This window comes from Pleurodeles waltl, chromosome 2_2 (genome assembly GCF_031143425.1).
Source record: "Pleurodeles waltl isolate 20211129_DDA chromosome 2_2, aPleWal1.hap1.20221129, whole genome shotgun sequence".
NCBI lineage: Eukaryota > Metazoa > Chordata > Amphibia > Caudata > Salamandridae > Pleurodeles > Pleurodeles waltl.
Genome location: NC_090439.1, coordinates 724,431,544 through 724,459,414, shown reverse-complemented (window position 1 = coordinate 724,459,414; position 27,871 = coordinate 724,431,544).

The window sequence follows — 27,871 nt, the reverse complement described above, 5'->3', positions numbered from 1 at the left end:
GTCCGGAAAAGGACAGAGGGCTGCCAGCAGTCATAATTCGCCGAGCGGAAAACCGCCACTGGCGGTCTTCAGCGCAGTGGTCCCTCGGCGGTCTTGTGAAAAGACCACCGAGGTTGAAATGACCCCCATAGTCTTTTATTTATGTGTTTTGATATGGCGTGTAGGGGATGTATGTGGTGTGGAGTCAAAATTTGTAATTTGTATTTGAATTGTTACTTGTGGAATTGTGGGGTGTGAAATTGTGTGGTACTGAGTGTATTTGTGTAGTGCAATTATGTGGTATGGTGAAAATATATGTGTGAGAGCTGCATAGAATACATAGAAAGGAAGATAGAGAGGGATAGGTAGTTTACATCTTAACTGAGAAGATACAATGCAAGCTTCCCTTACATAGAAGGTACTATGCAAGCTTCCCTCACAGAATTTACCATACAAGCTTCCCTCACACACAGCAGATACTGCACAGGCAGCAGCCTAAGCTTCCCTCACACACAGTGCAGATACAGCACAGCAACAGTGCAAGCTTCCCTCACACACAGCAGATACAGCACAGCAGCAGTGCAAGCTTCCCTCACACATAAGAGCACAGACAGCAGCAGTGACAGCTTACCTCACACACAGCAAATACAGCACAGGCACCAGTGCATGCTTCACTCCCACACAAAGCAGTTACAGCATAGGCACCATGAGTGCAAGCTTCCCTCACATAGCAAATACAGCACAGCAGCAGAGCAAGTTTTCCTCACACATAAGAGCGCAGACAGGAGCAGTAAAAGCTTACCTCACACACAGCAGATGTAGCACAGGCAGCAGTGCACGCTTCACTCACACACCAAGCAGATACAGCATAGGCAGCATGAGTGCAAGCTTCCCTCACATAGCAAATACAGCACAGGCAGCAGTGCAAGCTTCCCTCACACATAAGAGAACAGGCAGCAGCCGTGAAATCTTCCCTCACACACAGCAGATACAGCACAGGCAGCAGCAGTGCAATCTTCCCTCACACTGAGAGAATATACAACACAGGCAGCATCAGTGAAAACTTTCCTCACACGCAACAGATACAGCACAGCAGCAGTGCAAGCTTCCCTCACATACAACAGCACAGGCAGCAGCAGTGCAAGCTTCCCTCACATACAGGGCAGATACAGCATAGCACCAGTAGTGCAAGCTTCCCTCACATACACGGCAGATACAGCACAGCAGCAGCGCAAACTTGCCTAACACACAACAAATACAGCACAGTAGCAGTACAAGCTTCCCTCACCCACAGCACCGATGCAGCACAGCAGCAGTGTAAGTTTCCCTCACACATAGCAACTACAGCACAGGCAGCAGTAGTGCAACCTTCCGTCACACACAGCACACATACAGCACAGCACCCAGTGCAAGCTTCCTTCACACACAGCACAGGTACAGCACAACAGCAGTACAAGCTTCCTTCACACACAACACAGGTACAGCACAACAGCAATGCAAGCATCCTTTACACACAGCAGATACATTACAGCAGCAAGGCAATATCCCCTCACACACAGCACAGCAGCAGTGCAAGTTTCTCTCACACTGAGCAGATACAGCACAGGCAGCAGCAGTGCAAGCTTCCCTCATACACAGTGCAGATACAGCACAGGTAGCAGTGCAAGCTTTCGTCACACACCGCGCTCCTACAGTTCAGGCAGCAGTGCAAGATTCCCTCATACACAGCACAGATACAGCACAGCAGCAGTGCACAAAGCATTGGCATTGCCTTTAGTTCTTGGCTTTGGGACCTTATAAGTGTTTAGCCACAGCTATTGGCTTTGCCAATGTCTTGAATCTATATTGTAGAGCACTGTGTCTGCTGTTAAAACACCACGAAATGTACAAAGGCAGATTTAATTTGTTTCCTTCCTTTGTATTATGATGTACCATACAAGTGAGTAGGCAGCCAAATCACTGCACCTTCCCAAAGCACTGAGAAGACAGATGTCAATCCAACTGAGCACTAGTCTGTGCACAGGGGTTTGGCTCTGTCACCTGCAGGTTTGAACAAGACTGGGGAACGGGATTGAAGTTTTAGCATGCTCTTCCTGCAATTACAAAAAAAACTAGGAACACTTTCAAATACTCAAGCCTTTGCTGGCGGCACTGTTTATGGGTGAGCTATAGGCTTTGGCAATCGTGTTGGGACAGTGAACTGGAAGTCGGGTGGGAGCAATGAGTGGGAGGGTGAGTGGGGCGGTGAATGGGAGGGCGGGTTGGGTGGTTAATGGGAGGGTGGGTGGGTGTGGTGAACAGGAGGTCAGATGCGGGTGGTGAATGGGAGGGTTGGTGAATGATGGGTAAAAGGACTGGCGAAAAAAAATTCACCCAAAAAAGGGGCAATTACTTCAAAAAGAACAGATTCTGAGCAGATAGTTGGTGTACATCAAATCGGAGAATGAAAAAAAAACATTTAATCAATAGTCAGCGTGGGTTCACAAAAAGCCAGTTTTGAAATGGCGAAGAATAGTGACTGATCTTCCAGACTGGAACAAGTTTTCCAATGATGGGCCGGTACTTTTATCTACCTTATGTTTTTAGAAAAAAGATTTACTGATGGATTATTATAAGACCAAGCAATGGAAATGCCAGGTACAAATAAACTTGTTAAATATAAGTCACATGGTCCAGATGAGCATTAAAAGAACCACATTTGAAATACGGTGGTAAGGTTTGCTTTCTTTGCATGTAAAATTGTATATAGAGCTTCTTTGGCACACTGAAACATCTTGTTCTTCACAAGGAAGGTTTGGGGTCCAAGGTGCATGAAAAACACAACATGCATTGTGAATGGCTTCTTTGGTGTACTCACCCATAAATTGTGGACTTTAATGTGCCCCATCAAGAAAAGGAAAGCTTATTTCCCAGTGTAAAAGTCAAAGCCTGCCCCTTGAAATTATGAAAAGTATACACGTGCTTAGTGAAACAACCCAGAAACAATATATTTACATTACAGATATGAACCTAAGAGAGTGTGGCGTAATGGCCAGAGCTGCTGACTTTGGAACCGAGGAAGCCAGTTCAATCTCAGAATCATCTGAATATCCTGTGATTCTGGGCAGATCACTTCATCTGTACTCGCTCATAAATTAATGTGTCCTTGTGTAAGGTAACTGGTGCTCATGTAAATCGCTCCAGTACTTCAATTTTGCGCGATGAGGGTGCTGGTAAACAAGAACTGCCAAGCTTGTTTTTGTAAGCAAACATAGACTGCACTTCCGAGGCCTGCTCTACATGCCAGGTATTCCTCTGGGAGCTGGCGAGGGGTTGCAAATAAACAAGCAATTCTACACAGAAACTGCAAAAAGAAATATGTGAAATGCTTTACCTAAATAAAAGACCTTTTGAGTGTTCAGTTTTTAATATTTTCCTCACTGTTAATAATTCTTTTTCTCTCCTGGAGAGTGAGTAAAAGTGTTTTTTACTGTTATAGCGTGATATTGGAAACACAGGTACGGTTTGTCAAAGGATGCTCATGCGCATTTGAGTTTGTAACTGCATATAGTTAATGGGGTTTACATGAGCACCAGTTGCTTTATAGACAGAGACATTTATTTTTAGTCATGGAGAAACTAAGGAACTTTCCTAAAATCACAGAATGTGATGGAAAAACGAAATTCCAGTTATAAAGCTGGTGAAGTGTACTTTGAAATGTACCTATAAGCAGCACTTTTAATTGCAGCAGCTGTTTGGGCACCGGCACCTTTTTTATTTAAGATAAAGTTTTACTTGATGTTTCCTATTTTTGAGGGCCAATGCTTATTTTTCTTACTCAAGCATTGACGGCAAGTAAAAGACACATATGGGAAAGACGGAGGAAAAGAAAAACAAAAAAGAGTCACAATGGAAGAAAACAGACAGCTGCAATAGTGAGCTGAAGGGCCAGGGCTGGCTTTAAATGGATTGAAGAGGCCCGAGATGGCTTCAGTATCACGCTGCCTTAGTATTCTGTGTTTGCACTTTTAATTGCAGCAGCTGCGTGTTTAAGAAGAGGGCTTTTGGCACCAGCAAGTTTTTTTTATTTACAAATTACACACTGGAGAGAACACAATGCCTTCAGTGACAAAATAAACATTTTATCTAGCAAGCGATCACCCCAGCCAGCCAGCCTGCTGATAAGCATGATTTATTGCCCTGAATGCAGCCTGGTGCCCTCCAGCAAGACAAAGCTAATTAAACTCCGTGACCTGCGCACTTTGTAAACGTGGTTGCGCAGTAGTAAAAGACATTGGGTGTGCACGCACACACACACACCTTAAAGGGAACATTGCTTGTCACCCACTTCTATAGGCTCCAAATGCGCAGGTACTCTGATGCTCATTGTAGGTCTTGCCCAAGTTGTCAGGCAAGTGGCAAGAGTGGGGGGAAATGTAAGGCTCCCTCCAACCTTTTCCTGTTGTCAATACCCCCTTTGAACGGGTTGGCATTGACATTGTGGGGCCTCTGGAACCTAAGACAGCCATGGGCAACAGGTTTATCTTGGTCTTGGTGGGCCATGCCAGCCGGTACCCAGAAGCCATTCCTTTACGATCAATCACTGCCCCTGTGGTGGGCCATGCCTTGATGGGAGTTTTTACCCGCGTGGGGTTCCCCAAGGAAGTGGTATCTGATAGGGGTACCAACTTCATATCTACTTATATGAAGTCTCTGTGGAAGGTGTGTGGGGTAAGGTATAAGTTCACCACACCTTACCACCCCCAAAGTAATAGTCTGCTTGAAAAATTCAACCGCACCTTGAAAAGCATGATTGTGGGCCTGTCAGATCCTGTCTGTTCACTTTCAGGGAGGTGCCTCAAAAGAGACTTGGGTTTAGTCCCTTTGAGCTGATTTATGGCCACCCTGTGAGGGGACCTTTAAGTCTGGTCAAGGAGACTTTGGAAAAAGCTCCTAGTAAACCCCCCAAAAATGTATTTAGTTACATGCTGGCTCTGAGAAACCAGGCTGCCCGCTTCAGGAGTCTCGCACAGGAGAACCTGGAAGCAAGCCAGGAGGACATGAAATTCTGGTATGACCAGAATGCCACTCTGGTAGAGTTTCAACCTGGACAAAAAGTGTGGATGATGGCACCAGTGGAGCCTAGGGTGCTCCAGGACAAGTGGACTAGGCCATTTGAGGTGGTGGAGCGCAAGCGTGAAGTCCCCTACCTAGTGAACTTGCAGACTCCAGGGAACCCTTTAAGGGTTCTGCATGTTAACCGGCTCATGCCACACTTTGAGTGGACAGAGTTGTCCATGCTCCTAATGACAGATGATGGGGTAGAGGAGGAGAGTGAGCCTCTTCCTGACCTCCTGTCTGCAGGAGAAAAAGATGGGTCTGTGGAGAGAGTGAACCTCTCCCCCTCCCTGACTGCAGAGCAGCAAAGGGACTGTCACCAGGTGTTGGGACAGTTCACCTCACTTTTCTCCTTGATCCCAGGGGTCACACACTTGTGCACACATGATGTGGACACTGGGGACAGTACATCCATTAAACAAAATGTTTACAGGGTGACTGACAAGGTCAGGGCTAGCATCAAGGATGAGGTATCCAAGATGTTAACCGTAGGGGTTATTGAGCATTCCAGCAGTCCTTGGGCCAGCCCAGTGGTGTTGGTCCCAAAGGCTGCTGCACCTGGTGCCACCTCAGAACTCTGGTTCTGCATGGACTAACGGGGTCTCAATGCGGTCACTAAAACTGACGCGCTCTCCATTCCCTGAGCTGATGAGCTCATAGTTCGGTTGGGAGCTGCCAAAAACCTCAGCACGTTTGATTTAACGACTGTGTATTGGCAGAATACCTTGACTGAGGCGGCCAAGGAGAGGTCTGCATTTTCTACCCCAAATGGGCACTTTCAGTTTAAAGTGATATCATTTGGGATGAAAAATGCCCCTGCCACCTTTCAAACGTTGGTCAACCAGGTGTTGGCTGGACTGGATGAGTTCAGTGGTGCCTACCTGGATGACATTGCTGTCTTCAGTTCCACATTGGAGGAACACTTGCAACACCTCTGTAAAGTGTTAGAGGCCCTGCAAAAGGAGCGGTCTCACTATTAAGGCAAGCAAGTGCCAAGTAGGGCAGGATTCTGTGGTGTACTTGGGACACCAGGTGAGGAGTGGCCAAGTGGCACCCCTACAGCCAAAAATTGACACCATTCTGGCTTGGGAACCTCCCAAGAACCAGACTGAAGTGAGAGCCTTTTTAGGTCTCACAGGATACTATAGGAGGTTTGTCAACGGGTATGGCACAATCGTTGCTCCCTTGCCTGAATTGACATCCAAAAAGCAGCCCAGAAAGGTGATGTGGACTGAGTCTTACCAGATGGCTTTTGATGCCCTGAAGGCTGCCATGTGCACAGCACCTGTGCTGAAGGCACCTGACTACTCCAAAGAGTTTGTTGTGCATGGTATTGGAGCAGTAATCTCACAGCTTAATGAACAGGGCCTAGATCAACCTGTAGCCTTCATTAACAGGTGGTTACTTCCCAGGAAACGTAGGTAGAGTACCATAGAACGTGAAGCTTTTGCTGTGGTCTGGGCACTGAAGAAGCGAAGACCCTACTTGTTTGGGACTTACTTCTGGGTTCAGACCGACCACAGGCCCCTCAGATGGTTAATGCAGATGAGGGGTGAGAATCCAAAATTGTTGAGGTTGTCCATTACCCTACAGGGGATGGACTTTATGGTGGAACAACACCCTGGTACAGAACACGCCAGTGCTGATGGTCTGTCCAGATTCTTCCACCTTAGTTATGAGAACTCCCATGAGGTTGGGTAGTTGCTCCCCACTTTTAGTTGGGGGGACACGTGTTAGACTTTTCATCCTTGGCGTGGTCTCCCCTAACTTTTTGCCTCTATTTTCCAGGTTGTTGATGTGTGCTGGACTCTGTTTTTGCTGTTTTTGTTACTCTGGGCACTTTACCACTGCTATCCAGTGCTAAAGTGCAAGTGCTCCTGTATGCAGTGCGGGGAAAATATTGATGCACCTTCTGAGATGCGGCTGAAAAATGACACGTCACCGGATTCGCAGCAGGAATCAATTCTCCACCGGCATCACGGCTGGAAAATCGATGCACATAGCTGGAAGAACGACGCACAACACCCACTGACAGAGGCTGATAACGTTGGATTTTCTACGCATACCTTGCTGGGTGTGGTAAAATGATGCAGCACCTGCCCAGACTCAAGTGCTTACCTGATCAACGCATCGCTGTCCTGCGGAGAGAAAAAAACGACACACAACGACCCGAACGAAGGAGAAATGACGCATGGTTTCGCTTGCGTGTGAGAAATCGATGCACCTTTTTCAACGCACACTCGCCTGTGCGTATTATTTTGAAGCTACCCAGGTACTTTTCAGTGCTAACAGTGTTTTTACTGTATACTAAAGAATTTAGGACTCATTTTGTTTTTTAATTCATAACTTGACTTGTGTATCCTGGAAGTTTGTCATTTTGGTCTTGATTTGTTTAGATGAACATTTTCTAATTTTTCTAAACCTGTGTTGTGTCATTTTGTAGTGTTTTCATTAAGTTACTGTGTGTGTTGGTACAAATACTTTACACTTAGCACTCTGAAGTTGAGCCTGCCTGCTCGCGCCAAGCTATCAACGGGGTTAGCGGGGGTTAGCTGAGGGTGATTCTCCTTTACCCTGACTAGAGTGAGGGTCCTTGCTTGGACAGGGGGTAACCTGACTGCCAACCAAAGACCCCATTTCTAACAGCTGTGTTATAAATATCCACCAGTTTGGGAGCAAGATCTTCCACATAAGGGAATGGAACTCCACTGGAAGGCCATCAGTGCCTGATGTGTTTCCCCTGGCCATAGTTTTAATTGCACCTCGGACCTCAGACAGTGTGATCTCACTGCCCAGGGCCTTTGCCTCCTAAAGGGGCAGTGTTGGAAACATCAGGAGTGTGAAAAAATGTTCTATGTCTGGCACAGAGCAAGTTAATGAACTGCAATAGAGTGTGGAATATTAGTCTTGCAAATCTTTATTAATGTCTACTTGCCTATACAGTTTGCGACTGGTGTCGGATTTGATTTCTAAAATCACCAAGCCACGTTTGGCAGAGTTCACCCACCAGGCCAGTCTCAAGACGGTATGGTTTCTCTCTATGTGAGCCCTGGTCATGTAAGTCTTGTAATCGAAGCAACAAAGGTGCTCCACATGCTCTGCTACTTTTTGCCTGGCTTCCACTAGCTCCATTGCACTCCCGGGTTGCCCAGTCTTCTCAGCTCACCCTCACACAATGTTTCTTCAGAAGCTGACATTTCCGTGAGTAATGTGCATCTTACCCACCTGGCTCAGCTATGCACCTGCCCCTAAGCACCACTTTAAAGGCATCCCACTCTATTTGTGTAGATGAGGCAGAACCTTAGCTGTCAGCGAAGTATTGCCTGATGTGGTTCTCTATACTCTCCCAATATACTGGATCCTCGAGGAATGCCCGGCTTCTGCTTCTGCAATGAAATGCAAAGCCGTGTTTTTTCCATGACAGCACCAGTAAGGTTGGGTTGGGATCAGTCACTATATGGGAAAGGTATTCCACTGTCTGCATGGAGCCTTGATCATTTGGGGTGCAAAGAATTGTCTAAATGCACATAAAAGTCATGCAGTGTAGAAAATAAAGAATAGTAGCTGCATCTGTCTCTGTAATGAGTGCCAGGTGTCAACCAGTCCCCATTCAACCTGGCAATCAGTGAATGCTCGGGCCAGTTTAGTACCAGGAGAATCATGCAGTGGGAAGTGAGAGCAGTTCAGGTCTGGGTTAGCAACTCAGTTGAAATCTCCTCCCAAAATAACTGAGCACATCAAATGAGGGGCTAGGATGTGCGATAATTCGGCAAAAAAATGCCCTTTGGTCTACATTTGGTGCCTAAATGCTGATTAGTGTGATGTCCCTTCCATTCAATCATCCTGTAACCACCACATACCTGGCCCCAGGTCAATGTTGTCCCCAATGTGTTGAAATAGAGATCCAGGTTTTATCCACACTTGTGTGCCTCGTGCACAGGTTGAAAAAGTGGAATAGTATGCCTGACACCTCCATGTGCATTGCAGTGCTGCGCCTCCGATATCTGAGTCCCCCGCCTGTCAAGGTACAAAAATCACTTGTACCTCTTGCTCATTGTGTGCATCCCCCTAAGGTTCCAGGACATGATTTTGTGTGTCACAGGCAGCTCCATTATAAATGGGTAAGTTAAAGGATCGATCTCAGTCCTGTCACAAACATGACCATACTCAAAATCATCCACCTGTGAGACAGAGCTTGAGGTACAATCGGGGTGTAGGCTCTTCTAAAATCTCTAACAAACGAACAACGAATGCCTTAACTCCCATACCGCAGGACAAACCGTCAAACTCCCCTCATCCAAATGTTCACTAAGAACTCAAATGTGCGTGGGTGCACCTGCATCAACTACAAGCAAGGGGGGTTGTGAAACCACAAGGTTACTCTCCAACAATCCCTCCATCCTAAGAAACTGTATGAGTCTCAGGTGTATGCCCGAGGGGTTGGCATATCATCATCAAAAAGATTGCTCCCTATTCCCTACCCATCATTGGCCCCCATTATTGAAAGCAAAAAAATGGGAAGGGAAAAAGAGAAGGGAAGGCAAGGGAAGGGTAAACCCATCGCCATGCCCATCTCCATGTCTAAGTCATATTAGTTCATTGCCAGTGCCCGGTGTCACCATAGGCATTTCAGTTCAGAGTTAGTGAGTGAGCTGGATTCTCTCTCTGACTCTGATGGGGCGTCTGCTTCATCCCCCACAGTGCAGGCTGGGCTTGCACCTCCACCACTCATTGCCCCCGCTACCTCCAGAGCTGTTCTCTATGAGCCTCCTGTCCTGAGAGGGCACTCCTGTGAGGGCTTTTGTTCTTAAGATTTAGTCATTGCTGTCCCCGTTTTCACCTGGGGGAGCTCTGACTTGGACCCATTTGTGGGTGCTGGTCAATCCATTCCCATACTTTTTGCAGGATCATGAAAACCTGTACTTCATCTCGTGTTGCAGCTCTGAATCCGGCAGGGAACAACATGGCGTATGCCACTCCCATTTCGTGGATGTGCCCCATGGCTTCCAGAAATGTTGTCCGCTGTTTCTGTACTTCTATGGTGATATCTGAGAAGATAATTATTTTTCTGTTTTCAAGTTTAGGCTTGCCTTTCTGCCAGGCCTGTACTAGGATATGATCCCAGGCTTTGTAATGTAGGCGTCTAGCAACCACAGGTCATGGCGCCATCCCCGGCAGTGGGGGTTGCAGCGGTACCCTGTGGGCTCTTTTGGAAGCATAGAATTGTGATAGTCCCTCCAGGTCTACTTTGTCCCTCAGCCAGTTCTCCAGGAATGTCTCCATATCTTCCCCTCAATTCATTCAGGTAGGACCAGAATGCAAATATTTTTTCTCCTGGACCTGTTTTCAGCAGGTTCAATTCAGCCCTTCAAATTTCTAATGCTTGGATTTTCCCTTCCATAGTGGTAAGTCTCTTGCGGAGGGCCATCAGATCTGCAGGGATCTCCATAATTGTTTGTTCAGCTTTTGTGACTCACTCAGCCAGTCGTCAATGGTTGTCTTTAAGAATACCCAGGTCAGCCCCCAGTGGATGAATTTAAGTTTTGAGGACTTCTCTGGAGGCTGTGATGACCTGGAGAAAGTCTTGTAGGGTGGGGCCTTCTGCAAGGCCCTGCAACTGCATGCTCAGTCAATTGTCCTCTGAAGCCAGTGCAGTGCCACATAAGGGGAGTCCAGCCTCTGTGTACTGGTTCCTAGCTACTTTGACCATTGCAGTAGGTTTAGAACAGCAGCAGGGGCCCACAAATCAGTGTGTCGCCTCCATTCAATGACCCCCAAGGGACATCTGTGTGTACCTCCAGGCAGAGACATTTAATTGAGGCTGTTCTCACCAGACTCCACAGCTCCAAGTAGTATAAAACACCCCAGACAGACCCTCCGCCTATTACCCCTAGTGACGTGCTCAAAATCCGGGCTCGTCCAGTGGCAGGTCGCAATGCTAGCATTTGGGCACATTGTCACTCCTCACATTCGAACATCAGAGAGGTGGCCATGAGTCGTCAGCACTGTGCAAGCATTTAGAAAGTTACTTCGCCAGTCCCTTGCTCTGGGTTAAGCAAGCGTGCCCACAGCAGCGGAGATTAGGTGCTTTCTTCAGGTGGGGGGGTAGGAGCATCAATGGTGCATTATTAATGGAGGCGCTTGGCCCCGGCTACCCAGCAGTCACCTCTATTGCAAAGTAACAGTGTATGCAGCACTGTGGGGATAGCAGCTTCTGGCTTCCAGTGCTACTCCCACCTTCAAGGTATTACAGGTTCCCCTAAGCGGGAGGCAAAAGGGCCTAGGGTGGTGGAGGCAGGGGAAAGAGCTCATTGCTCACTGTTGAGGGTGCTGGGTGCGCACTAAGAGCTTCCGCCCTGCCAGTCATCCACAGCAGCGGAGGGTCACTCTCCCCCACTCGCAAGATGTCCTGGGGGCCATGCAATGTGCAGCGCAGGGCTGAGACTACCTCCATGGGTCCAATTGCATTGCCTATACTAGGGTCAAGACACCTCAAGGCCGGCTCCACTTGTTTGCCTGCACCTCCTTGCAATGGTAACAGTGCAGGTCATATGGAGTAAAGTGGGGGCCCAAATTCCTTTCAAGTCTCCTTTGTAATGGTCACAGGGGGTCATGTATTACCCCCAGGAGATTGCTGGTATTGGCATTGCTGGGTGCGTGGAGGGAGATGCACCACCCACAACCTTTGTGGCCCTGTGGTTCCCCTGCTGAGACACAGGTGGGCTCACTGGTATTGATGGCAATACTTCAACTTTCCAGTACTGCACTCCACTTCTGCACAGTCTGCCACTCATCACCCCCTTGCTCCAGGGGCTGAAGGAAACCTCAGCCAGCAAAGTGGGCAATACAAAATTGGCCACATCATGCTCCTGTCATTCCCCTCTCTTGGCCTCCTCTGCTGTGGGTGCCACACAGCATTCAGGGCTGGCCCATGGTTCCAACTGCAAGGCTGGGGGGATGTGATCTCTGGGTCACTGCAACCGCCATCCACGGTGGTCCTCCCGGCACTCCTAGTATTGGGAAGGGTCGAGGGCAGAGAGCAATGTCTAGTGAGCCCCAGGCCTTGAATATTGAACCGAGTGGGCTCAGATGCAAAAGGAGTAGCGGAGCCTCACAGGAGCTCTCCCCACTCCATCTCTGCATGACTACACCCCTTTGTCAGCACGCTATGTGCTGCTCTGATTTCATTCGTAAAATTACAGTATGACTTGAAATGCCAATTCCGACATAAACTCCTATTTCTGCCAAAATCAGGTTTAAGAGGCAACATAATGAGGGTCTATGTGTTGTAGTTTGTTTTTTGTGTAGCAGACATCGCAAACTGTATCTTCCCTATGGCTCCCATTATGACATTGGTGGTAAGTCCTGCTTACCGCCATGCTGACTGCCACCAACATACCGCTATCACGGAGGTATACCGCTACCCATATTATGACCCACACATAGCAATCCGTCACTATACAGACACACACACAAGTCCGCCAGCCCAAAGGTCAGTGATAAACTTGCGGTACCAAAACTCACACCGTTACGCCAACAGAACCACGCCCACAACATTATGACCCACGAATCACAGCGGCGAACATTCAACCGCGGTAAACCATTGGCGGTACATACAGCTGCGCTCAAAATACACACACACTAACAAAACAATACCACATTGGACAATTCAAACTACACACACCTGACACACATACACATACCACAGCCACACCACTATAAAACACACACCCACATTAAACACATTCCTTTACGACTAACAAAAATTGCCACTAGAGAGAGATACAGCAAGAGCACCCACACAACCAGAGCCATAGAACACCATCACCCATACACCATCCACACACATCACAGCGCACACCCCAACACATAACCCCACACACCCTCACACACACCACTCACGCTATACAAATGGCACCACAAAGACACCCCAGGTTCTCAGAGGAGGAGCTAAGGGTCATGGTGGAGGAAATCATCAGTGTAGATCCACAGCTATTCGGATCATAGGTGCAGCAGATATCCATCGCTAGGAGGATGGAGCTATGGCGGAGAATCGTGGACAGGGTCAACACCCTGGGGCAGCACCCAAGAACAAAGGATGACATCAGGAAGAGGTGGCACGACCTACAGGGGAAGGTGCGTTCCGTGGTAGCAAGACACCAGATAGCAGTACAGAGGACTGGCGGTGTACCCCCACCCACTCCCCCATAACTAACAATATGGGAGGAGCAAGTCTTGGTAATACTGCATCCTGAGGGCCTGGTAGGAGTAGCAGGAGGACTGGACTCTGGTAAGTCAACTCTCTATTACTTTTACCCCCTTACCTAAATGCCATTTCATAGTACCACCCCTACCCTCATCCCCATCACCCCACCACCTCACATACACCCCACCATCACAACCCACCCAACCCAGTACTGCATGCACCACCAATGCATTGACACCACTCATAGCCCTGCACGGACACCCATCACCTCAGCATGCACACTAGAGAGAATCACCTAGCCCACAAAATAACTACTCACCAAAGGCAAAGCTGACAGGGCGCTCACAACCATAGAGGCCAACACACCCATGCACAAGATGTCACATGCAGAAACAATAACACTGCATTTACATCCCCACAGGTCCCCCACACAACGTCACTAGAGAGGAGGTGCCATCAACATCCAGCCCCCCATCCCAGAAAAGGCCCACAGTGATGACAGCAGATCTGCTCGCCTGGATCAGGATGACCAACCTGGCCCATCAGGGACCTCCGGACAGTCAGTTACCCAGGCACAGTCCCATACCACCACAGAGCCTCCCCCCTCAGGAACCGCCAGCAAAGCACCCACCCAGCAGGCCCATTCCTCTGTTCCCAGGAACGTCAACCAGCAGTGTGTCCACCACTACTGGGACCCGAGTCCACCTCACAAACACAGGACGATCAGGGAGCTGGGGTCAGTGGCAGTGGGCACACAGTTCAGGGGACAGAGACACAGGACAACAGGGAAACTGGGAGGGCTGCTGTGCGGCAGGGGGAGGACAGGCCCAAGGAACCGACTCTCCACGAGGCACTCAGTAACATCCTGGGAGCATACCACCATTCCCAGGAGATGATGGGCCAGATACTGGCCAAGTTGCATTAGAGCCAGCGGCTGCAGGAGGGATAATACCTGGGGATCAGGGAGGACCTGAGGGACATCCACACCACCCTGGTCACCATTGCAGGGGTGCTGGCAGACATGGCCAACACCATGAGGGAGGCAGTGGCACACAAACAGGGCCCTGACACTAGCCAAACCGATAAACAGCCCTTCACCTCTGCTGACGCTACTGGACAGGAGGCCCCACCACAGGAACAACAGGCCACCAGCACCCCAGCCCCTGCAGATGGAGATCCACCCCTAAACAGTCCCTGCGATCCAGGCAGAAGCCAGAGAACATTGCCAAGACCCCCACCAGGAAATAAGACTCTCCTGACTGTCACCCTTGTGTCCCACTCTGTCACCCTGTCCACCTTGAATTGCCATTGCTCCACTTCCTATGCCCCCTTGGACAATGCACCTGTGATACAAATAGACTGGACTCTATCCTGGACTCTCCTCCACCACCCCCCAGACTATAGCAATACCCCATCTACTTATTAGCACATGAATAAACATCATTGTAAAAATACAAGTATTGAGTCTGTCAAGTGACTGAACTATGTATTCGTTTCATAATCTGTAAACATTGCAATTCAACCGTACAGTAATGTATACTTAGGTATGACCTGTAGTTTGCTGCAGTCAGTACACCAGGAGCCAGAGTGGAGTGCACCTATCTGTAAATAGACATGTCAAAGGGTACAGTAAATGGCCATAGTAGTGGGAATATCAGCTTGCCAGTTAAAATTTACAACACAAAGCTGCAATGGTAGGTGAAGTTACAGTGTCTTCCCTGTGTGTCACTGGAAGTACTGTCGAATGATTACTGTTCTGTTGTCCACATCCTCATCCTCTGCCTCATCTTTGTCACTGTCCACAGGCTTGACCGCTGCCACACGCCCATCTCCAGCCTCATCCTCCTGCAGAAAAGGCACCTGGCGACGTAAAGCAAGGTTGTGCAACATGCGACATGCCATGATGATTTGGCACACCTTCTTGGGTGAGTAGCACCTGGTAGATGGAGGCACTGAAACCTGGCCTTCAGGAGGCCAAAGGTTCTCTCTATAATTCTTCTTGTTCGCTCATGTGCCTCATTGTAACATTCCTCTGCCCTTGTCCTGGCATTCCTCACTGGAGTCAGTAGCCATGAGATGTTGGGGTAACCAGAGTCACCTGCAAATACTGAGGGATACCTGTTAGCCAGACACTAACCCTTAGGGCCAACCCCATACCCATAACCAACATCCACTGGGTGGGGACCATGGGGTCACCTATTAGTCACACCCGGTGCCTCTGCAGTTGAGCCATCACATTTGGGATGCTGCTATTCCTAGGGATAAATGCATCATGCACAGACCCAGGATACTTAACATTCACATGGGAGATGTGCTGGTCCTCCAGGCACACTATCTGCACATTCATAGAGTTATATGTCTTTCGATTTCTGAAAACCTGTTCATTTCTCTGGGTGGGACAAAGGCAATATGTGTACCATCTATTGCCCCAATAATTCTTGGGAATATGTCCCATTGCATAGAAGTCAGCTTTCACTGTGGCCAAATCCTCTACCTGAGGGAAAACGATGTAGCTGCGCATGTGTTTCATCAGGGCAGACAACACTCTGGTCAGCACGTTTGAGAACATTGGCTGCGACATTCCTGCTTCCAAGCCCACTGTCATGTGGAAGAAACCAGTTGCCAAGAAATGGAGAGCAGATAGGACTTGCACAAGAGGGGTATCCCAGTGGGGTGATGGATAGCAGAGATCAGGTCTGGCTCCAATTGGGCACCCAGCTCTTGGATTGTGGCCCTGTCAAGTCTGTGGGTGAGGATAATGTGCCTGTCCTCCATTGTTGCCAAGTCCAGCAGGGGCCTGTACACGGAGGGATGTCTCCATCTCCTATTCATCCTCAGCGGTTGTAATCTAGGGTGCAAAACGATGAGCATCTGGTCAGTTTTCAACATTTCCTAAATGTACAGTGCATTAAATGTTGTGACAGAAACAGTGGTGGTCATTATGAACACGGCGGAAACAACCGGCGTGTTCATGCTGGCGGTCAAAACACTGACCGCCAGCGACCCCGGAACCCCGCCTGCCAGATAATGAACTATTCTGTGAGCCGGCGAGCGGAAACCTTGTTCCCACCTGCCGGCTCACAGAAAGGCTTGGCCAGGACATTGACGGCGGCTTCACATGGAGCTGCCGTCAATGCCTCTGTGCGGCAGTTGCACCCATCACGCAGATCACTGCCCGAAAATCTGGCCGTGACTTGCGTGACGGGGCTCTGCACCGGGGCACCTGCACTGCCCATGCATGGGCAGTGCAGGGGCACCCCCTCCACCAGCCTTTTCCTGGCGGAATATCCCGCCAGGAAAGGGCTGGTGGGAAATGAAACATTATCCGCAGGGTAGCCCAGCTACCCTGGCGGACGGTGTTTCAACCCGCCGCCAGGCTGCCTGACGGCGGGAGACGGCTGTCGCTGGCGGGCGTCACCATGTCCGTTATATAGCGGTTTGGCCTGCCATGCCGGCTGGTGGCTTCAGCCGCCACTGCCAGCATGGCAGGCCAAACCGCCATGATCGTAATGAGGGCCAGTATGTTTATGTTTAGGCCCAAATTGTGCCTATGTGTGCTGTGATGCAGTTAGGTGCCAAGGCCTGCCCCCTCTGAAATGGCAGCCACCTGTCCTGTGTGGATGGACAGGTGGAAATGAGGTAATGCTGCTGATGTGCGCCGTTGTGGGAGGTGGTCGAGTACCACCATGCAACTCCTCTTTGGTTAACATTGGGCACTATGGGTTAAATTAGCCAATGGTGATGTACACCAGCGGTGACGGTATGCACTGCCCCGGATGTGACCGCCATTTTCTATCTGTTCACTCACTTGCTAACTGACCTTCAACAGGAGAGGACCTGCACTGCAAGTGCTGCTGTGACCTGTGTCTGGATCCGACCACGGCTTGAGTCACTGGGGAAAGGGCCCCTGCCTTCAACGCTGCAGAGTTGGAGAGACTGGTGGATGGGGTCCTACCACAGTACCGAATGCTGCATGGGCCTCCAGACCAACAGGTGAGTACACTGTGAGCACGATGCATGGAGCATGAATGCATGGAGTGCTGTATGTGAAGGCCTTGTGTAAGGGGGGTGCTTGAGGGGTGCTGGGCAGCGTGCTGCATGTATGGTGGGCAATGTATGTGCGTAAGGGGATGTGGGGGCTATGGTGGGCCATTAGTGAAACAGGCCGGACAGTATGACTGATACCCTTTTTCTATGTGTATTTCCTCTGCAGGTCAACACCCATCAAAAAAGGGTATATGGGGTGCCATCATCAAGGGTGTGCGGACCCTGGGGGTCTACGGCAGGCAGAGCACCCACTGTTGCAAACGATGGGAGGACCTGAGATGCTGGGCACGGAAGATGGCGGAGGCCCAGCTGGTGATGGCCTCCCAATGAGGAAGGGGTACCCGTCGAACCCTGACCCCCCTGATGTTCCGCATACTGGCGGTGGCCTATCCAGAGCTGGATGGGCACTTGAGGGCATCACAGCAGCCACAAGGGGGTGAGTACAGTTCCTAATATACTACTTGCACATGGTGGGGTGGTCTCTGGGTGGGGGATGTGCACCTGTTGGTGCCCCTAGGCCAGGCTGGACATTGCAGGGTAGGTTCTATGTTAGGCCAGGGCTGATGAACTCCACCTCCAAACAAGCTAGTGGGCATCCACTACTGGGTAGGGCTCTGTGGGTCTCAGGTATGCTGCAACTGGTGTTAGGTATTACTGTCCATAGCCTGATGACTAACTTTGTGACTGGTAGTGCATTGCCTAGTGCGTAGGGCTTTTCCCTGTGTTTTGTGTACGCCAACGGTGGTGTTGTTGCTGCGATTGACCAACTGTATCCTCTGTCTCTTCTCACCCTTTTTGTTTTGTCATCCTGTCCTTCTGTGCATTAGCATAATCTGGCGGAGGAGCAGAGGCACCAACGACGGAGGGAGTTGCATCCCACAGTGCCCATGAGGAAGAATCCTTCGACTTTGAGGGCACCAGTGGGATGGAGGGCGAGGGGAGCACCACGGCGGAGACTGGACGGGACAGTTCTGAAAGTGATACCTCCTCCGATGGAAGCTCCCTAGTGGTGGCGGGCACCTCTGTGGCCACCCCAACTACAGGTACACCCGCCACCCCCGTACCAGCACCGCCCTCCCAGCAGCCCCTCTTTGAGTTTCCTGTGCCCGCTCACCCAGGAGGGTGGCATCTCCTTTGCCCCAGGCACCTCAGGCCCTGCCCCAGTTAGCCCTGCTGCCCTGAGTGAGTAGGCTAGTGACCTCCTGCGATCCATCTCTGTTGGGCAGTAAACCATAGTGAATGCCATCCAGGGCCTGGCAGGGTCTTTGCAACATACAAAGGCATTCCTGGAGGGCATTCACTCTGGCGAGGCAGCCCAACAGAGATCATTCCAGGCTCTGGTCTCCTCCCTGATGGCAGCCATTGTTCCGGTCTCTAGCCTCCCCCTCCAACTTCCTCTGCCCATTCCCATGTTCGTGACCCCCAACCTATCCCAAGCTCACATTCAGACCAGCATTCACCCAAGACAACACACAGGAGTGGCTCAGGCAAACACAACCACCACACATCATCCCACAGGCACTCACACAAACACCATCCAGATGCTGACATACCAACATCCACTGACTGCACTGTGTCATCCTCCTCCTCATCATCCACCTCCCTCCCAGTAGCATCTCCACTCACACCTGCATGCACTACATCCACACCAACTGCCTCCATCACATCTATCACTACATGCCCCTCGGTGGCAGTCACCACCCCCACCCCCACATCCATGCACACATCCCATGTGTCCTCTCCCACTGTGTCTGTGCTCCCTCCTCCCAAAGTACACAAACGCAAGCACTCAGACACCCAACAGGCATCCACCTCACAACAGCATCCAGCCCATGCACCTGCACCCAAACACAGCAGACAGACACCCCCTACAACCACTCCCTCTTCTTCCGCTCCCAAATCTTCATCCTCTTCCCACCCCAGTGTTCCTAAGAAGCTTTTCCTCTCTGTCGTTGACCTCTTCCCAGAACCCAGGTTAGTACCCAGCCACCCAGTCCATGACCACTGTAGTTTCGCGCGCTACTGCAGGTGTGAGAGGCTCCAAGGAGACACCCATCAGCACTGGTGGTATGCCTGCACCAGCTGCCATGGGGAAGGGCAAGGATGTAGCACCAGCTGCCAAGGGCAAGGAGACACCACCAGCTTACAAGGAGAAGGGCAAGGAGACACCACCAGATGGCATGGGGAAGGGCTAGGAGGCACCACCAGACAGCAAGAGCCAGAGGGACAACCAGATGGCAAGGATCACCAACAGACGTTAAAGGAAAGGGCAAAGGGCCTGCCCCTGCAGGCAGGAGGGACAGGAGGCCTGGTGCTGTGACAGAATTTGAGCCCCCATCACCAACGATGGCTCTTCAGCTGTCCGAGGCTGCAGAGGAAGGGCTGGAGCCTCCCCCACTACTGCCAGCACCCCTACCTGCATTGCCATCAGCACCGCCACCTGCACCACCATCAGCACCACCACCTGCACCGCCACCAGCACCACTGCCAGCAGCCCCAGTGGGCAGCCGTCCGAGGCTGCAGGGGAAGGGCTGGTGCCTGCCCCCACCACTGCCAGCACTGACACCAGCACCGCCATCAGCACCGCCACCTGCTTCGCCACCAGTACCACTGCCAGCAGCAGCAGTCCCAGTGGGCAGCTGTCCGAGGCTGCAGGGGAAGGGCTGGAGTCTCCCCCCACCACTGTCAGCACCGACACCAGCTCTGGCACTGCAACCACTGAGCAGCCGTCCCTGCCGACTGACAGTGTGTAGTCCTCCCCACATGGAGTGTAATGCATCCTGCCCACTACAAATCCTGTGGGTAAGACACCCAGGTGAGAGACTGTGACCTTGCACTCTAAAAGATCTGCACCACAGGGCACAAAACCCCCCTCCAGAACCAGTGGAAGGAGGCATCCACTCACCACCTCCTTGCCAGGATGAAGCACACTGGGCACAAAGTCCCCTCCAGAACCAGTGGAAGGAGGCATCCACTCACCCCCTCCTTGCCAGGATGAAGCATACTGGGCACAAGGCCCCCTCCAGAACCAGTGGAAGAAGCCATACACTCAAACCCTCCTTGCCAGGATGAAGCACACTGGGCACAGAACCAGTGGAAGAAGGCATCCACTCACCCCCTCCTTGCCAGGATGAAGCACACTGGGCACAAGGCCCCCTCCAGAACCAGTGGAGAAACCACCTACTTGAGAGACTGTGGCTTTGCACACCCCAGGACCAAGCAGTGGGCAAGGCACCCACTTTAGAGACTGTGGCTTTGCACTCCCCAGGACCAAGCAGTGGGCAAACCACCGACTTGAGAGTCTGTGGCTTTGCACTCCTTAGGACGTCTCACAGGGCATGTTGCCCCCTCCACGACAAGTGGTGTTGTACCATCTTCCGGCTGAGGTGCCCCCCCCATTCCCTGTCCCCGAGGTGCCTGTGTATTTTCGACCTGATGCCCCAGCAGTGTTCTCTCCGTGTTGATGCAGGAGTAAGATGGGGCCTTGGCCTATGTGATGTGGCCCACAGACATTATGGACTGGGTAGTGTCCCTCCATTTGTATATCTGTAAATACTGTTTTGAATTTTGAGGAAGTATTTCTAGAATTTGATCTTATAACACTCACTTCAATCACTTCCTTTCATCCTTGCATTATTCCTGAGGGGTATGGGGTGGATGTGTAATGTTGTTGCATCTGTTTAAGTGTATGTGGTTGGGGTTGGGGGTGTTGTGTGTGTGTGTCACTCTCTTTTTCCTCCCCTCTTATTGTGTGCTAGGTGGTAGTACTCACCGTGGTGGTCGTCGCCGGTGTTGGTATTCCTGGTGTAGGAGGAGGTAGACCAGCATGGGAAACACCTGCAGTTTGGACTCCATGGCAGTGTGGTTCGTCCCTGAGTGTCCAGAGGTGAGTCCTTTGACTTCTGAGATCTGTTTCCGCTGTGCTTTTGTTGTCGTTGGTACCGCCCCGGAAAAGGTGGCGGATAGGCCTGTTGTAATTCAGTTGTTGGAACATTGTCTTCCATCTGGCTTATGGTGGGTACCACTGCGGTGCTTGTTGCTACCACTGTGGAGGTCAGTGTGTTAAAGTGGCTGTCTGTGTTGGTGGTTTCAGCTGTGGTCATAATTCCATTTTTTTTACAGCCGGCTTGTTGGCGGTATTACCTCCGCTTTATCATCGACCGCCAGGGTTGTAATGAAGGGCTATGAGTTGGTTTCTCCTTTGCATGTGGTGGGAAACAGGCCAGTGACATATTGGGGCTGTTCTGAAGAATGTGAACGTGGCCAGCACAGGAAGTTGATTCGATCAGTTGGTGTGGCACATTACGCATTTCAAACTGAGGCCACTTCTGACTAAAGTACAAATAGAAGAATCCACCTGTTGTCCGTGTGCCTTTGGGCTAGAAGGAGAGGATGTCAGTGACAGCAAGTGGACATTTCCACAAAAATGCTTGAGGTAAGAAACAGGGCTATACCTACATGAGGCCAGTTTTCTTCAAACTAAAAACCTGCAATAATCTTCACACCAGGCATTGATTCAGTTAAGGCAAGCCGTTTCTTTTCATAATTTCAAAAGCTTGATTTTATTTCCATTATTTTTGTTCTTTATGAGCAGTACCATATAAGGACCTGTGTCTTTGCAGTCAAACAATTGCTTCAGGTTGAGACAATCTATAATCAATGCTGCTTGATGAGTGTGATCATGATTGTGGAAGGGTGTGCTTGGGTTCATAACATTACACGGCTAACTGCACCTAGACTCTGTGTCAAACCCCCTGGCCTTAACGGAGACAATATACGAGTAAAGAATTGCTGCATTAGGTCAGAAGACGACACACTAAAAACAAGCCTGTCCTTTATTACATATTAACTGTAAATTAGATTTCGTTCCAGGTTACTTAGCAGTGAATTGAATCTGATGACAGCGGCAACAGATTGCATACTCTGCACTCCTTTCCCTACTTTTTTCACCAAATCATACAGTGCATGGGGGACGATTTAAATCAATGTGAAGAAGTCCAAATCACAGAGAAAGACATTGCCATTGTTATGCTTAAGAAAAAGGCAGAATCATGTCGACCACAATAATAAGACATTGATGGGACTAGTAATAGCCCTCTCTCTTTCAACCTGATGTCAGAGACGGGCAAAATAAAGAATTTCTAATCTATCCCTACTCAGGTTTCATTCTAACCCTTTTAGGCGATCATTTGCACAGCTAGGTAGTTTTTAACGCCTATATGGTTACAATATAAGATTCCACGCAGGTAAGATTAGGAAACGTACACTTCTGAAAACACAAAAAGAGCTCATGTTAAGTCCAGTGCGAACATCTGTCCACTGTGAGGAGCGGATTCAATGAGGAAGCATGCCGCCTTCTGTGGGTGAGTCCAGCAATCTCTATAAAAAATGGTATCCTGACAAATTGGTTCAGAGCATCTTGACAGGTAGCATAGAGAGTGTTCTCGTTCTGGAATCAGGATACATATATATATGTATGCTGAAACAGATTGGCTCTAGTGCCTCCTCTCACACACCATTTGGAGGTGTATGTATGTGCACTGGAAATAGCAGTGTCAACTTTAAAAAAAATTTGCTGATTTGCACACTGTAAGAAAAAATAGACATAAAGTGTCATAATTTCCAAAAACTGCAATGAGGTGTATCTATGTGCACTGGAAACAGCAGTGTCAATCTGAGAAAAAATTGCAGATTTGCACACCTGAAGAAAAAATAGACATAAAGTGGCATCATTTCCAAAAACTGATATGGACATGTGGGAAAAATGTCAGCATCGTTCTAGCCCTGCACTGGAAACAGCAGTGACAATCTGAGAAAAAATAGCAAATTTGCACACCTTAAGAAAAAATAGACATAAAGTGGCATCATTTCCAAAAACTGATATGGACATGTGGGAAAAATGTCAGCATCGTTCTAGCTCACCCACTCAGTCAGGGCCCAGTGAATGAAGAGGCAGGTCGCCGCAAATATTAGTTCCAAATTGTGCATGACTTGTGCGCCTGCTTGTGATTTTGCAATGCTATCTATGTACTATTAAGTTGCAAACTAAAATGTCCAATCACAGGAGGGTCATGTAACGACCTGCCTACTGAATATTTATTAGGCAGACCACTATTTGCAGCTCCCTGTGTTTTTTTACAAATGCAAAGATGGTTGTCCACATGGCACAGGAGACTTACATGCCTGTGTTCACATTCTCAAAGTGAAACATTTTCCCATGTGGGAAGAAATAGGGGTCGGAGCAAGTAGTAGCTCAAACTCTCAGCTCTCTTCGAAGTCTCTTGAAATGATTCCCAAATGGTAAACTGTCCTTCAGGGGGACATCTTTTATGTCCCCTCCTAATTGCAATTAGTAAAGATTTGCAAAACTCATTTTTGCAAGTTGGAAAGGTTTTTCCAATTCACAAAAGAGGTAGCATACCCCTCATTGGCATATTTTGCCTATAAGGCCGAAGTACATGGTACCTAAAGTGTAGCCAGGGTCTGTAAGTTAAATGTCACCTGTTGGCTGTAGCACACATCGGGCCACCAAATGCATTGAAAAAAGTAAACATGACTGCAGTCCTGTTGTACGTAGCACAGTGGCACAGGTTTTTAACTGCAAATTAGACCTGTCAAAATAAACTGTTTTTGACAGGCCTAAGCCATCCTTTTAATTATGAATAAGTCATCACTAAGTAGACCTTGCATAGTAAGGCAGGTTACGTGGTATTTTATGAGTAGGGTGTGTAAAAGTGTAATGTTAAATGTGGCCTTACAGTGAAAAGAGTTCATTCTTGGACTTTTTAAAATATTTATTACAAACTAAATTTTTGGTAAAGCTGGATGTGTTATAAATATTTTAGAAAGGGTACTTTTAAAATGTTTCCCTGCACCTGCCGAAGGTCACTTAAAACTCATTTGCATGAACTTCTAACTGTTACACAAAAGATGAATAGCCCCTTAAATCGGTGTGAACTTACTCGCATAGCTGAGACAAAGGCCTTGGCTGTACGAGGTGTTCTGTTTCTCTGGCATACTGATCATCTGGGCGGAGGACAGAAACCTCATTAACTTCAAAGGGGCCTTCCGTGTCACAGGCGTATGTAGCCAACCCCTGGCCCTGACCCTTCCTTTGCCCCCCTTCGACAGTCAGGCAACAGGCCCAATAGGATAGGAGTTGCCCCCAAAACCAGTTATGAGTGACCGCAAAGGAGAGGTTGCTCATTTCCACAGCTAGGATATAGCACATGAGCTCTGCACAGGAGAAGAAAGGTTCTGCCATGTTAATGTTGGGGAGAGAGGGGCACTCTGGGATTATTTGCAGCAAACCACACAGGAAGTGTTGCAGAAGCAGGTAGGGTAAGTCCTGGGAACTTTTACCCCATTGGTTTTGGAGCAGCAAAATGTCCCCCCCATGCACACAAACTCACACTGGGCCCAAATGAGGCCCCACAGTACCCTCCTGAGAACACTGCCAGGTGTGTCCCCATTGGACATAACTTTGCTGAAGACCCCACTTATGTTTTCTATCAATGTTGGAATCTGTCGAAGCTGAGCCTTTGACTCCAACCAACAGCCTCAGCAGTGCGACTGCAGAGTCTCCACACATAAAAATATAGGACAGCATAGGACAGAGAAAGATTTAAAAGTGGTCTGCCCTGCTCCTCAAAGACCTGAGAAGGCTGGACTTGTTTCTTTTGTACCAAGTACCCCAGAAGTGACTGCAAAGGTCATAAATCTGACTTCCTGTTTGAACTTCAGGGACACAGCAAGCTTCAAGAGGCCTTTCTCTCTGCACTCCTGACTGACCAGTTCCAACTGGATCTGCCCTAGACCCTGCTGCTTGACTCTTCTGTAGTGAGTCCTGAACCTAATGGTTGTCCTCAAGCTCCTGAATCTTTGGCTTGTGCCACAATATATTCTTCGTAAACCTGGGACTTAGAAACTTTCATCCAACATTTAACCCGGAGAACTACTGGGATACTGGGGCCAACCTACCCAGCCATTCTGATGGCGGTGTGTCTCCACTGGACATGACTTTGCTGAAGTCCCCACTTCTGTTTTCATTCAACGTTGGAATCTTTCAATGCCGAGCCCTCTTTGACTTCAATAGCTGAGTCCTATCTTTTTATGTGCTCAGACTTCGCAGTTGTAAAGATACCACTCATAAATACCTTTGTGAAAAGCAAACAGATGTAAACTTACACAAAAGTGTAAGTTTACCTTTGCGAATCAGCCCCATTGTCTCTAAGTTAAACATATCTGCTCTGTGGCATAGCTACCCGGGTCTGGAGCTCAGGTTAATTTAGTAAGTTTAGTGGTTCACCCTGGCAAGGATTGTGATTATTATTTGAAGTGGACACTTACCCCCTCGACTTATACTCCAATTTTTTCACATCTCTTATATTTTTTGTCCTGGCATTAGCTACAACCTTTTGCATTTACTAAAAGAATATATATATAAAACACATACTTATAGGTGCTTTCAGTTTTTCAACGAGTGGCCTGTTGCTGTGGCAATCATATTTTACTTCTGGGCACTAGTCCAAACAGCATGGGGTATGGAATCAAACCACTTAAGCCTTTGGCTAACTTTATTGTGTGTGATGGCATTCTGTTCTTTCACAAGAGCACGTCAGTGCCAGAAACTAGAAACTACTTTAGGAAAGTGTGTGTTTTTTTAGACCAAAATATATTTTCCTCGACAATCAAGTTTCACAAAAAGTATGACATAAAAACACAAAAGTCAAAAGGCTGGCAGCCAATGCCAGTCCAATTGACTTGGTCAGTACTTGTTTTTAACATGTAATTTTCCCACATCTTTCGATTCCTCGAGGGCAATCAACAACATTCAAATTCAGACACCATTTAATTGCCTTAAGCATCACTAAACAGGTGAGCGTGAGTACCTTCCGCCTGCATCTAAGTAGAGGCCTGTGAAAAACCAAACCTGCAAAAGTTAAACTTGATTGTGGGAATTAAACCGGATGCGCTGCAATGCTTCCCTTTCCCCTCTTGTTTCTTAGTAAATGGAGGACAAAACAAACTTCTTGAACAAAGTTGTACCGCAGTATTTGGTTCTTTCTGCGTCTGTTTACAAGCTCCAGATGTGGGCGCAGGTGCACTATCTACATGCGTTTGGTTTATAATGACATGAATCATCATTTTAGTGCACAAAAAAGGAAGTAAAACCCACGGGCCTTAATGGAAAACATCTTAACATCCTGTTAGTAAGTAATCCTTACAGGAAGGCTCCGTCTATAGTTTATAAAAAGTCCTCGTCTCTGTGTGTTAAACTTCCTGAGCATTATTTTATTAGGGCTCAAGAATTTCAAATGTATCCGTGTCTTGAATATGTGAATATGTGTTTCTGGCTCTTTCAATAAAGAAACAATAAAAAAACAAGAGATGCACGCGTTAATCCTCTTGATGCATCAGGAATCCTCAAAGCCAGCTGTAAGGAATACAATGTCCCAATGTCCTGGCAATTGTTAATGATAGCACCACGAGAGTGTGGAACAATACCACCACATTAAGACTGTTTTCTTTTAAAAAGAAAGAAACAATCAAATGTGAATGTGGAGGTGCTCTTTTTTCAAAGCAGATAATAAAATATTTTCTGACTTGCGCTTTTAAATTAGTGCTTGCTCTATACACCTTTTGCCACCATGTTAGGAAAAAAGGATTCTTGAGATTGTAATGTGTGATAATGCCGTTTGTGCAGTTTTGCTTTGTGGCTTTTTGTTTTGCTGGTGATTTGTTCTTGTATTTGTTGTTCTGCTTTTGTTCTGCATTATTGCAATGTGATTTTTTTGTTGTACTGCAGTTTTTCTATTGAGTTTAATTCTTTCAGAGGTGTAACATAGTACTACTCCAGCTCATCAACCGCTCAACACAACAGTCAGCTCAAATCTGTCACCAGTGCTTACTGTTAGAAATGACATCCTCGGTGTGATATTCCCACAAACGTTTTGCCTCCTCTACTCCTGCCTTGATTCATTTTATTTTGTTGGCTTTAGTACTCTGTGCACCTTACAATTGCTAACCAGTGATAAAATGCTTGTACCCTCTCCCTAAAACCTGGTAAAATGGCTTACACCTGATTGGCACAATTAATTTAGTTGTAACTTCCTAGTATATGGTACTACAGGCACCCAGGTCATAAACAGGAAATGCTACTAGGGACCTTCAGAACTCACTGTGCCACTCACTAAAATAATTTAGAAGATGGCTCAGGTCTGTCGTGCAGCCTGTAGTGCAGTTTTAAACTGCCAATGCAAGCAGGCAAATCAATCTTTTGCCAGGCCTAAGCCTTCCTTTTTAATACTTAGAAGTCACCCCCAAGGGAGGCCCTAAAGGGCCATAAGACAGAGTGCATTGTTTTTAAAAAGTTGGACATGCTGGTTTACGATTGACATGCCCAGGCAGTAAAAAGCTCCTAAAGTCATTTTTCACTGTTTTTCTGCCTATCTTACCCATAGATTACACTATGTTAACTTATCACATTTAATAAGTGATAACTTTGGATTGAACTGTAATTTAAAACCCTCTTTTATGGTG